This window comes from Ochotona princeps, chromosome 14 (genome assembly GCF_030435755.1).
Source record: "Ochotona princeps isolate mOchPri1 chromosome 14, mOchPri1.hap1, whole genome shotgun sequence".
NCBI classification, from domain to species: domain Eukaryota; kingdom Metazoa; phylum Chordata; class Mammalia; order Lagomorpha; family Ochotonidae; genus Ochotona; species Ochotona princeps.
Genome location: NC_080845.1, coordinates 17,420,280 through 17,433,842, shown reverse-complemented (window position 1 = coordinate 17,433,842; position 13,563 = coordinate 17,420,280).

Here is a 13,563-nt window from a genome sequence, read left to right as displayed (position 1 = left end):
ACACCTGCATGGGAAACAATGATGAAACTCTAGGCCAAAGTGGCAATGTGGGAGTGAATTAGTGAATGGAAGTTTTCTCTTTCTCTCTCTGTATGTGTGTTCCTCGCAGATCCACATACAAATATTTAACTGACTCTCAAATATATAAGTTTTTAATGCCACTGTCCCATCCTTCAAGCAACCTGTGGTGAATTTGGAGAAATGTGTGATATACTCAGTAACAGTTGAAGTTGATAGGCACTAAATGCATGACATATTCAGTAACAATTGGAGTTGATAGGCACAAAATGTGTGATATACTCAGTAACAGTTGAAGTTGATAGGCACATGCAATGGCCCAACTTACTGGTGCTAAATCCAGACCATGGTAAAGGGGAGAGATGAGGGATGATGATTGTGTAGAATGTGCTTACGGGCACAGGCTTTGGAGTCCTGCAGGCCTGCTCCATTCCTGCCCCTGCCATTTTGAAGCTGTGAGGACATATTTTACTTCCCTAGAGGATTCCTCTCCATTTCCTCTTCCTGAGGATAGTTATGCCTGCCGAGGAGGCTGCAGTAGGGATTCAATGGAATGATGAGCATAACACCCTCAGCATAAGTGTCTGGCATATGTGGACGTGGTGGGATCACAGCCTGCTTCTGTATGTGGTAGGACTTGGGAAGTCCTTGAGAGTGAGGGAGGGTGCAGAGGTGTGGAGAGAGTGTGTGTGAAGAGCCCACTGAGTGAGAGCAATGTGGAGAGTCAGGGTCTGGTGTTGCCAGCTGGGCTGTTGAAAGCTTCAGTCAACACTTGCCTTGTGATGAACACCTTCTCCTAGTGTCTCCCTCCCACCCCAGCCAGAAAGAGGCTGATGTCATGGAATGGGTCCGGCAAAAGGCGCTAAGCCTAGGAACTGTGGCCCCATTACACAGCCATGCCTCACCTTTGGTGGACACTCCCCAGTTCCTGCTCAACTGAGATCCAGTCACTGTTGTTTTGGAGCCCATATCACTTCCACCTCAGAGGCATCTATGCATTTCGTTTCGCTGGCTTTGAGATGGAAGAACTGAGCTTGACACCAGGTGCAGGAGGCTGAGCACCTTGAAAATATTTCGTCCACTGATCCTGTCTCAGAACAGGTAGAAGCCTGTGAACCTCCCAGGGAACCCCACCTTTTCCAGGTTGGTATGCTGATGGGAGACTCAGCTACTACTTATGACATCCCACTGCCAGCCCTAACTCTGTATTCATCAGGCACCATATTGTAACCTTAATTCCAAGTCAAAAGGTAGATGTCAAATTTGAATTTGATTATCAGCTAATGGATTCGAGAAGTATGTGGAAAGAATGATGGAAAAGAAAGCATAGAAAATAGTTTGAGACACATCTAATGCCTAAGATTGATTTCAGTCTTCACTGCAATATGTGATTTCGGTCATCTTACTGTTCCAAATTTACAATGGAGAAGAAATATGTGGATCCTTGGGGATTTGCCACAGTGGTTATGTTACACTGCCTTGGGTGCCCATACTGGCTAACAGGGGTTTGAGTCATGCCTTCATGTGCCATTCCAGGTTGTTGCTGCCGTGCACCCTGAGAGGCAGCAAGGGATGATTCAAGCCCTTGGGTTGCTGCCACACAGGTGGGAGGCTCAGGTTGGGTTTTGTCTCCCAAGTGCGTCCTGGCACACTCGGAGTATTGTGGGTATGTGGAGAGTGGGTAATCTCTCCCTGTTGTGTGTATCTTCCTGTCCAGCTTTCAAATAAATAAATGCAAATCAGCAATAACATGCAACTAAGAGATTCCTGGTCACTGCAAGGCTCTTGCATAAGGACTTAGTTGAAAATCCCAGAGAAGGCTCTGGGCCAGGCCTCTGGAGCCTGCCTTCTCCTGGCCTTGTTGGAGGGGAGCTGGTGGGTGGCACTCTTGGCTTGGGGAAGTGAGGCAGTGGTTGTGCCTGTGTCATGGCAGTGATCGTGATTTGTGTCAAGAGAGCCGCAGGCCTGGCTTCTGAGGGAGCCTGCATGTGGACAGGAATTGCTTGGGACAGGACACATGGCTGCCTCCTGAGCTTCCACCTTCCATCTCGCTGGAGACCACTGATGCCCTTGGCTTCATGGTGCGTTCACTGCCGAGGGGTCACACTTCAGCCGGGAACAGATAAAAAGGGCAGGGAGAGAGAGTGTGCACCAGTGTAGACTCAGGGCTCTGTGAGGTGACACACAGGCTGTGTGAGCCCTGTGCTGTTTGGAGACAACTTTTTCAGCCAAAGGGAGCAGCAAGGAGAAGGGCCCAGAGACAGGCTTATCCATAGAGAAAGGAGGAAAGCTGTGTGCATGACTAACTCAGGTCTAAGTGGAGCATGGGAAAGTGAAGCTCGAGTGACATTTGAAGTGTGGAACCCAGCAGCTGGGAGCTGCTGTGTCTGTCCGATCTCTGGTCATTCCCGGGGACCTGCATGTTACTGTCCTCCAGGTGATCAGCCACAATTTCTCTATGCTTCTCAGAACTCACGAGCTTTTTGAAACCAGTAGGACAAAGTTTCTGAAATGCTAACTTGTAAGCACAACAGTTGGTTCTCTGTGGTTCCAATTCCAGGCACAGAGAATTTCCAATGAAGTTTGTTCTGGATAAGAACATCAAATGGCAAAGCCTCTAAGCCAAGGAGAGTGCCTCGGGGTGTCCTGGTTTAATATTTCCTCTGGAAGTTTATTTGACATTTATCTTTTTTGCACCAAGGCTTAAATCATTCGTGATATTGAAGGAACAATAACTGGACAGCTTAAAAGTAAGTTGGGACTCACACAGTCATATGACTGAATGCCCATCTTCAGGGCATTCTCAGGGGTTTAATGTGATGGATATGGTTATTTGGGGGAAACACAAAACAAATCATCACAGTAAATAGAATTAGGAATAAAGGGCTGCCTGGGGACGGGCATTAACTCCTCAGACGTTATGAAGCAGCATGACTCGTGTGTCACCTATGAGAGGGCCTGTGTTTGAGTCCTGGCTGTGGGTTGTGTTCCTGCTTCCTGCTAATGTGCCCCTTGGGATGCAGTGGTGATGGTCTAGTGGCATGGGTCACTGCCACTTACATGGGCCCTCAAGGGGTCCTGGGATCTTGGCTTTATCCTGGCCCAGTACTGCTATTGCAGGCATTTGTGGGAAAGATATGGAGCATATGGAAGAGTCTCTTCCCTGCCCTCATGGCCACTCAAAAAATCAATCAATCAATCAATCAATCAATATATTAATCAATACACTTAATAACACTCAAGCACTATTTTGACACGGACTAAATAGTAAGTATTTTAGACCTTTCAGGCCAAGTGGCAAAATTCAATAGGATTTTATACAATGATAGAGACAGCCTATTTCCACATTATTGGTTGGACTTCTATCTAAAACATTTCAATTCTATAGTGTGTTTTTTAAAGTGCTGATCTATTAATGAGAATGGAATTATGTTTTTGAACTAGTATTTGTCCCAATGGGGTTGGAAGTTAATGTTCTTGGCCTCACATTAATACTGTCTTTGCCTCATGGAGTATATAAAATGGAGAAATGGACTGGATTTGGCATGCAGATCACAGTATTGCAATCCTTGGTATAGAGATAAGGTTCTGTTGCTTAAAATCTTCTGTGTTTACAGGACACATCACTGGCTTGTGGCAATCTACCTTCAGGGGACAGTATAATAGCACCCCATGTGTAGTCTAAGCACCTTAAGTAGAATATGTCTACCCTGTCTCTTCTGTTTCTGTTTTCTTTTTCCACCAAAAGACCTTCTGAACATATTAAGACTGCATGGCCTTTGTAAGATAATAAGTTGTTAAATGTCATGTGATTGCATCAACTCTAGTTGCACCAAAATTCTTGAGTGTTAGTTTCGGATACAATTAGATGAGTTGTAACCTGACCCATTTTGGTCCTGCTTTTAATGTTTGCTGAGTGGGTCATAAAATCTAGGACTATAATTTCTACTGAGGTTAAAATAAAAGCCCTAATACTGCATCCAGTGCCCTTTGGTTTATGAAAGTTTTCCATGTTTTTCCTGAGTACTTGCACAAATAAGCTCCTTGGCAGTGGTCATTTGAAGCTGTGGTTAAGACGCCATCAAGCTATGCCTACGTATCACAGTGAGAGTCATGGCCTTGATTCACCTCTGCTGCTACTTCCAGTTTCTTGTTAATGTCACCCAAAAGGAAGTAGATGTTGGCCAAATAGTTGGATCCCTCTCGCCTACTGGGAGCCCTGGGTTGAAGTCCTGGCTCCTGGCTTCAGCCTACCCAGCCCCAGTTGTTACAGCCATTTGGGGAGTGAACCAGAGAATGGAAGATCTGCCTCTCCACCTCTGTGCCACCCTGCCTTTCAAATGCGTCTCAAGAGACAGGAAGAAAGAAAAGTAAGAAGCAGAAAATAAGAGTCAAATCTCCTTTACTCAGAAGCCCCAACTATCCTTTTGTCCTGTTCTCCCAGTCTATCACTGCACATCCAGTTTTAAACAATGACAGTAATCAAAATCACAGATGGAGAGTGAGTCCCCTCCAAGCACCACTCCTGTTTCACTTGCCTCAGGCACTCCCCAAGAGCTAGCTGGGTTGAGAGCTAGGAAGCACCCTTGCCATCCACTTGTCGAATCTGATGTTTTGCCTGTTCTGAAGAGATGCAGTGCTCTGTTCTGTAGACACACCCTTCTTGCCTCTGAGGGATAGATTTGTTTATTTGGGGGAAACACAAGACAAATAGTCGCAATAAATAGAATTAGGGGTAAAGGCCAGAGCAAGGGAAAGAAGTCATGCTTTTCTCTACAGGCTCTGAATGCTCTTAAGGATCCAGGCCTTGTTTGCAAAACAGTTGGCAGCAGGAGGGATGGGTTTGAGTGTGAGTTTCAGCTGTCTTCCTGACTGAGCTGAGAGCCTCATGTGTCTCCTACTGGACTGTTCTTTCCTGACACATGGTGCGATGCAGCCTGAGCCCATCACAAACATGGCCTAGATTGTGACTAATTTTTTAAGTGTCTTCAAGGACATACATGACCTCCAGGGTACCAACTCTGTCCCTTCAATGACAGTGCTGAACGTCAGAGGTCCTAGCATGATTCATTGGCTTTCACATGGTTCTTGCCACAGTTGAGCAAAGTAAACCAAATACCAGGTCCAGGGTACCAAGCCTGAACTGAATTCAGTTTCATGATATGGAGAGAAGAGAAAAATTTAGGGAATTTCAAATATCTAGAGAATCTTTGCTCATTGATCTTTCAACAAGAACAAGAACAACACAATCCCACATTTGCTTGTTTGTTTGAAGGTCAGAGGGAGAGACAGACAGAGAGAGAGATTGTGCATCAGTTTATTTATTCCACAGATGGGTACCATGGCCAGGGTTGAATAACCAAAACCAGGGGCCAGGAACTTCATCTGGGTTTCCCACATGGGTGGCAGGTATCCAAACACTTGGGCCATAATCTATTGCATTTCGCTGGGTATTAGCACAGAGCTTAATTGGAAATGGAGTGACCAGGGTAGGGACCAGCTCCCATATGGGATTCTGGCATTGCAGGCAATGGCTTTATCTATTATATTTTAAAACACTTTTAAAAAAATTTACTAAAAAATTACTTATTTTATTTACCTGAAATGTGAGTCTGTATGTGTGAGAGAGTGAGAGAGAAAGAGAGAGAAGGGGAGATGGAGAGAGAGGGAGAAGTAGAGAGAGAGGGAGATGAAGAGAGAGAGAGAGAGAGAGAGAGAGAGAGAGAGAGAGAGAGCGCCTGCCCCCATCTGTGTAGTTAACTCACTCTCAAATGTCTACAATGTCCATATGGTGCCAAAGCTAGGAGCTAGGAACTCAACGTGAATCTAACATGTGTGAGGCAGGCACTCATCTGCTTGAAATATTATGTGTTGACCCCCTAGATGCACATCAGCAAGAAGTCGGAATAGGAGAGACTGGCTGCCAGAGGCCAGCTCCAGCTGAGTTCAGAGCTCGACAACATTGTGTGGAGATAAGGAAAGACACAGACACTGTCACTTGGTGCCCTCTTGTAATAGCTAAAGAAAAGCTGTCCTTTTTATTTACTCAGAGACATCACAAACCTCTGCAGAGATGTTTGATGTTGCTATTTTTAACTTCAGAACTAAGTCAGCATGCACAGATGTTCAATTAATTTTTACTTTATGGTCAACCAGATGTTCTTAAAGATAATTCCATAAGTTACTAATATCAGTTTCCTCAAGGCAAGTTGTTATTTATTCTTCATTAGTAGCTTTAAGGTGACAGCCAGAACTCCAAAGCCAAAACACAAATGGTTGCCTAGTAATTAGTAAAACATCCCTACTACATTTAATTTTCACTACTTATCTATCACTTAATGTAAGAAATACATCAAAAGAGAAAAAAAACAAATATCCAAAACAAAAAGTTTCATTTTTTTAGGACTTGAATGATTTTATTTGCTAAGGCTATAAACATGGCAAAATATCTAAGTCACAGCGTGTTTATGTAATATCTTAGTCACAACACATAAACAATGAGGATGATTTAAATGAATCCCCTAAAATACATACTTATACACATAATTGAATTGAATAATTACTATAGGCTAATGTGTGTAGCTACCCAAAATTCACATATGGAAGTCCTAAAGCCTAATAGGTTACTGTTGGGGGTGAGTGTATCTACCACAATGACATTCATTGTCGTTGTCAAAAAGACTAAGACCACCAAGCAGGCCTGCTGTCCAGAAACCAGAAGGTGACTTGCTGAAGATCAAATCTACCAGTTTACTCTTTATGCTAGGACTTTGTACCTCCAGAACCCTAAAAAATTAATGTCTGTTCCTTAGGCATTCAGTCTACTGAAATTTTTATAGAACACCAAAACAGTGGTAGTTAGCAAAACAATAATAGTTTGAAAGCCTTGGTTTTCTTCTACATTATTTTTTGTTTGTGTGGGACAAAGTAAGTTTTTTTAAAGGTAACATAAACATAATACTGCTATGATTCATTGAGACTTGAGTCCCATAATTATTGTTGACTTATCCATACAATTTCTTTTTTTTTTTTTTTTCTGGAGTAGGTACATATTTTTAAAATTTTTTTTAACGGGTTACTTCTTTTTTTTTCACATTTATTTTTATTTTCATTACAAAGTCAGATATACAGAGAGGAAGAGAGACAGAGAGGAAGATCTTCCATCCGATGACTCACACGCCAAGTGAGCTCAATGGCCGATGCTGCGCCCATCCGAAGCTAGGAGCCAGGATTTCTTCCAGGTCTCCCACGCGGGTGCAGGGTCCCAAGGCTTTGGGCCCTCCTCGACTGCCTTCCCAGGCCAGAAGCAGGGAGCTGGATGGAAAGTGGAGCCACCGAGATTAGAACTGGCGCCCATATGGGATCCTGGCACGTTCAAAGCGAGGACCCCAGCTGCTAGGCCATGCTGCCGGGCCCCATATTTGTTTTTTTTTTTTTCATTTTTTAAATTAAATTTTTAGCAATCTTTACATAGTTAATTAAGGTAAAAAGGTTCAAGGGCTGCAGGAAAGTGGGTAAGACTATTATTTCCACATTGTTTCCTTCATGTATCTGAGGTAAATGGGGATACTGAGGGAGAAGGCCCACCCAGTCTCCCACCCACCCAGGTCACTGATGTGGGGCATGCTCCTAAGGTCTTGCTCAAGTGGTTTTGATAGTTCAACAGTTATGAATTGCTGCCAGTCTTGCCATTCCAAGCACGATGCGGTTGTTGAAGAATCCACTGATTGACATAGTCCATCATACAGTCTCCATTTGCCCAGTATTTCGCTGCCAACATATAGCTGAGGTGATTGATTAACTTGTTCTGTTCTCTGTCTTTTCATGGTTAGGGTTCTGAGTCTGACAGCTCGATTGGGGATATCTCTAAAGAAACTTTATCTGAGATGTTCCCAGACCAGATACTTGTGTGTACTAGCAAGTACAGAGCCCGGCATAGTCCATCACCCCGATCAGCTGGTGGTGGCAATCTCTGGGTTGATTCTGTTTCCAGCCCTGACTTCCACTGGAACCAATGGGTGTTGTAGTCCAGCCTGGTTGTGCCCAGCACACACTCGGCCCTCACATACACCAGTGGGAGCTTCAGCCTAGTCGGAGCAACCCACAAAAACCCCACCAGGCCCGCCCCCTACCCTGGTTTGCCAGTATGTGTAGCAGTAGACCAGTCTGTCACATATCTCTTTCGACTCTTATACATGACAATGGGTATTAAAGCCTACGTCCATCTAACCAGCTCAACTATCCAGCCCTCACAGATGTTGTTGGGTGCCTCTCTGTCTAGCCACCCCAGCCCCTGTCCTAGTTTTCATGCCTTCCAGTGGGGGTGGTAACCCAAGAGGGAGGAGCCTTCTATTTCCTTCCCAGCCTTTCCCACTCACGGATTATGCACTCACCAGGTGGTTCTGTGGTTTAATTTGACAGAATTAGCCCCCCAGTGCAAACTTCTGCCCACTGATGGTGCGGCTAAGCCCAAACATCCCTCACCCGCTCTAATTTTGTTGGCACCAGTAGGAACAATCAGCCCAGTCTGACTTTTCCCTGATCTAGTGCACATGAGGCTCACACGTGCTGTAGCCCTGCTTACTCTGGTCTGCCCCCATCCCAGCCCACGCTCTCCAGTGGGAGTAGCTGTCCAGCAAGAGAACCCCCCCTCCCATATTCCACCTGCTGGCTCTGCCCCTCCCTTCCTGGTTCTCATGCATGTTGGTTGGGTGCAGCGGTCACATCCGGTACAGGTAACTTCACCTTGGTACTCTGTATTGTGCACTGGTTTTTGTCACGACTGAACCTGACCTGACCCACACTCTGTTCTGGTGCTCGGATTTGCCAGTGGATGATGTGAACTGATTCAGCCTGGTCTGCCCTCGACCCATGCCAAATGTATGCCAGTGGGAAACTTTCCATGGCCTGTTCTAGGCTGTTTCCTTTCATGCCTCTTGTGCTTACCCTACTGGGTCTGTGTCTGTGTCCTGCCAGAGGAGTTGCCCAGACTCCTCCATCAGAATCCCTCCAAATGCCAGATTTAGCGCATACTAGGGGGTCCATGAGCCAGCCCTACTCAGTTCACCTCCTGTCCTAGCAGGAACAGTGGCTTTTCCTGACTGGTCTTCAACCGAATCTGGTTCTTACTCTTGGATGTTTCAGCCCAGCCACAGCTTGTCCATACCCACATACAGCTCACACATGGCTCAGTAGGGGTTGAGACTTAGCCTAGTCCATCCCACATCTACCCTGGTCCTCCAGAATACCAGATGGTGTTGGAGTCTGGCCTGGCTTGGTGCGTCCAGTCCCAGTCCACACTAGTGCTCAAGGGAGACTACAACCATATCCTGATCAGAAAGCAACCCCCATTCCAGCTCGCGTGCCCCTTGGTGGGAACCTCAACCCAGATAGGTATCCCGTTAGCTCCCCAGTCAGGCCTGTTCCCAGCTGTAGATCACGCACATGCCAGAGGTTGCTCTGACTCAGCTTGGCACAGCCCCTCACCTGACCCGACCCCTGCCTTAGACACTGTGTCTTAGCATCCCTGGCTCACGCACACCAGTAGGTGCAAGAGCCTAGCACGGCATGACCTGTGCTCCATTCTGGTTTCTAGTTTTGCTTGTCGGCTAAGGTTTGCTCAGTCCTGTCCGGTACACCCCATTCCATTACCAATTCACACATTAGCCAGCCATTGGAGCTACTTTGCCCAGCTTGTCTGATCCCCAGGTCTGGACCATGTGTTCAACAGCGGGAGCTATGACTCGCCAGGGGAGTTTCCCAAGTTCCTCCACTTTATCTACTCCCAGACCCAGTTCTCATACATGCCATTGGGTTTTAGGCCAGTGCCCGGCAAAGTCTGGCCTTCCATTTGACCTTGTATGAGCTGGTGAAAGTTGCAACCCGGCCCACCCCACACCCTATTCAGGATGCACATTCGGGTGCTGCTGCCTTGACCAGTCCAGACTGTTGTGGGTTCCTTCACCTGTGATTGATGATAGGCTCTTTGGTCACACCTAGCTTAGTCCATCACCACCCCAAATCTTGAGCTAACTAGTGGGGCTAGAATTTCCACCGGGTTTGGCCCACACATCCTCCACAGAATCTACCCCGGGATATGGTTCTCTTGAATGCTAGTTAAAGTCAGGGCCCTGCCTAATGTGACCCATCTCCCAATCCATCATCCTGTCAGGTAACAGGACATGATCCTGCTAGATAAGCCCTGAGTCTTAGCTTTTGCATGGACTGGTGTTCTGTGGTCAGCATTGTTCGGTGATTACAAGTTCTTCAAAGGAAAAGTTACTCTGTCGTTGGGAATCTTTGGGATTGATTCACTTCCCAGAAGCACAGTGGGTTCAACATGGAGCTACATAAGCAGTGATTCAAAGAACCAAAACCCCAGAGCTCGCGGCCAGGTGGGCAGCAGGCAGAGCCTGACGCCAAATGGTGCGCTGTCCGCCTGGGGACAGCTCACCATGTGCACGCGGTGGATGAAGTCAGGGATCCGAGCATGGAGACCCAAGACAAAAGTTTTAAACATTAAATCCCCCTAAACTGCAGGCTCTACATCTTCATAAACAAACAATAATCAAAAGCATGTCTCTATGATATTAATAAAATTTACCTATATTTCCTCTACTTAAAAAATTATGAAAGCAGCTAAATTAACTACATTCTCTGTGTTTTAAAGAGTTGCAAGGACAGACTAACCTTTAAGGTCGCAGTAACTATATTTTTTGCCATAGCATTTTTCGCTCATACTCCCATCACTTCCGTTAGTTTGTAAAATTTTTATCAAGCCAATTCCCGAAAGGCATGCTATATGTCTGGGCCAGATTCCAGGGCAAAGAGTAGCACACTGAGTCCAGAAACGGCATGGGATTAATTGTTAAAGGCCCACCCACCAAGACATTATCAATAGGATTAATTATCAAGCTCATGTAGGTTGCAAAAGCCATCTCACAGGAGCAAACAACAATGCCTCAACGGATTACAGAACTCTTAGTGGGGCGCTTGAGTGTCCACGCAAAAATGGGGTGAGACTGCATCGAGGTGGACAGAGAGAAATCTGCTGGGCCCTGCCAAACAGCTGGAAGCTCCCCTGGGCCTGCCAAACAGGGGAGCTGTTCCCTTCACACCTTCATGTCATCCACACCTACTGCATGGACCCCAGCAACAGGCCTTGAACTCAAGCTCTCTGGCATGGGATACAGGCACCCCAAGTGGCATCCTAAGTACTAGTCCTGATGCATATCCCTGGCAATGGCATAGCAAGCTAATCCTGTGCCTGGGGTGCTGGCATTCTACATGTGTCTTAGGTGCCCTACATCCAAACCAGCTCCCTGATTGTGGCCTAGAAAAAGAGCAGAGGATAGCCCAAGTGCATGCGCATGTGAACCTGTAATCCTGGCTCCTCACTTCAAATCAGCTTAGCTCCCTCCATGGTGGCCATTTGAGGAGTGAACCAGCAGATGGAAGACCTTCTCTTTCTGTCTCTCCTTCTCTTCATAAAATCTGCCTTTCAATTAGAAAAAAATAAACCTTTAAAAAAATTATTTTAAAGAGGAAGTTGATGGCCGTAAACCCTTTTTCCCCTGTCTAGCACTTTTTGCTAAAAAGAGGTATTGTTTGCATTTGGTGGGGCACAACTTCACAGACGCACTAGAATGCAAGACTTATCAAGGGGTGAGAGGACAGAAGCCATCTCACACAGTGGATGGTGAGAAGAGAAGGGATATGCAGATGCATTTTTGATGAATGCTAGCTGGCCTCAGCATCAGCAGTGTTTACTTGTTTCTCTTGGTACCTCCATGGAATACCAAGGTGGAAAAATAGTCAGAACAAGATTTATACACCTTATTTTTAAAGGGTTCATTTTCGGCATGGCACAGTAGCCCAACAGCTAAAGTCCTCGCCTTGCACACGCCAGGACCCCATATGAGAACCGGTTCTAATCCTGGCAGCATCACTTCACATCCAGCTCCATGTTTGTAGCCTGGGAAAGCAGTCAAGGACAGCCCAAGGCCTTGGGACCATGCACCCATGTGGGAGACCCTGAGGAGGATCTGGGCTCCTGGCTTCGGATTGGCTCAGCCCCAGCCACTGCAACCCCTTTGGGAGTGAACCAACAGAGAGAAGACCTTACCCTTTGTCTCTCCTCCCCTCTGTACATGTGACTCTCCTATAAAAAAGGTTTCATTGTATTTATTTGAAAGTATTAGTTACAAAGGGAGATGGAGAATAAGAGGGTGAGGAAATGAGAGAGAGAGAAGCAAAGAGAGAGTCATATATACTCCTTATAACAGTTTAACCAAAATGTCCATAATGGCCAAAGCAAGATCAAAGTCAGGAGCCATAGACTTCTTCCAGCTCTACCACATGGATGCAGGATTCCAAATATTTGGCCATCATCCACACATTCCCAGGTGCATAAGCAGAGTGCTACACTGGAGGTAGAGCAGGAAGGGCACAAACTACTTCCAAATTTGTGCCAGTGATCACAGGATTCAATCAAACAGGAGGCAGACACAACCATGCCCTGTAATCTTGGGGTATATATGAACCCAGAGCTTATGAGGCCACAAGAAATGGGGCAAATGACAGATCAAGCCACACTCCCAGAGACCTGAGAGTGTGGATGAATGGGGACTGGGGAAGGAAGAATCCTGGGACGTGGCAGAGGTTTGGAGAAGACAGAAGAAGATAGCTGATGCATGGCCAACAGAGTTGGTCACTCCCCTCCATGAGCCCCACACCCTCATGGGCACAGAGACAATGCACAACACTGCAAGGTGCATCATTTATTGCAAGTGTAGAGGCAGATCATGCTCACGTTCCTTAGGGTATGACAGAGAGAGTCAGAAATCCCCAAGGACTTTTGATTACAGAAGGCGTGCTGGCAGTTAGGGACAATCCTGAGGATGTGTGGAGGACACTTCACATGCAGGAGTAGTGACAGGAATCAGGCCCTAGAACTTGACCTGGAGGGATGTGATGGCCAGAAATGCAGAGAGGCTGGTGCTGAGGCGAGCAGGCAGTTACCTGGAGCATAATACACAGAGGAGAAATAAGACACAGGCAATTATAAACATCTCCTGGGTGGACATGGTGGAGAGCTGCATCTCCTGTGAATGTTCTCACTTAACTTGTTTTCAGGAAAAGAGTAGGGTGAAGAGCACAGAGCAAATGATTCTCCTCCCCTGGCTGATGCCTTCTTAAATTTTCCCAACTAACTCTCTCTTAAAAAACAAAAAGAGACACAAGAAATACTAAAGTGGGTTCTGTTGACTCCAGCCAAAGATATTTGCTAGAAGTTTGTGGGAAGTTGAGGAGCTTAACAAAGACCGGCTACCTTAGGTAAGTGACAGCTTTATGCAAGTCCTGCAGAGGAATACCTATTTCACCTGAATGAAACCCTGTAACTGACCTGAGGCAGAAAACAGATGGGGAATCTTGAAGTCTGTTTTCCAAGTTGGAGCCCAAAGGGGAGTTCAGACAGGGCTGTTCCCAGATTGGAGAGCAACAACGGGAGAAGCCCTGTAGCCAAGCTTGGAGGGCGAGCGAGCT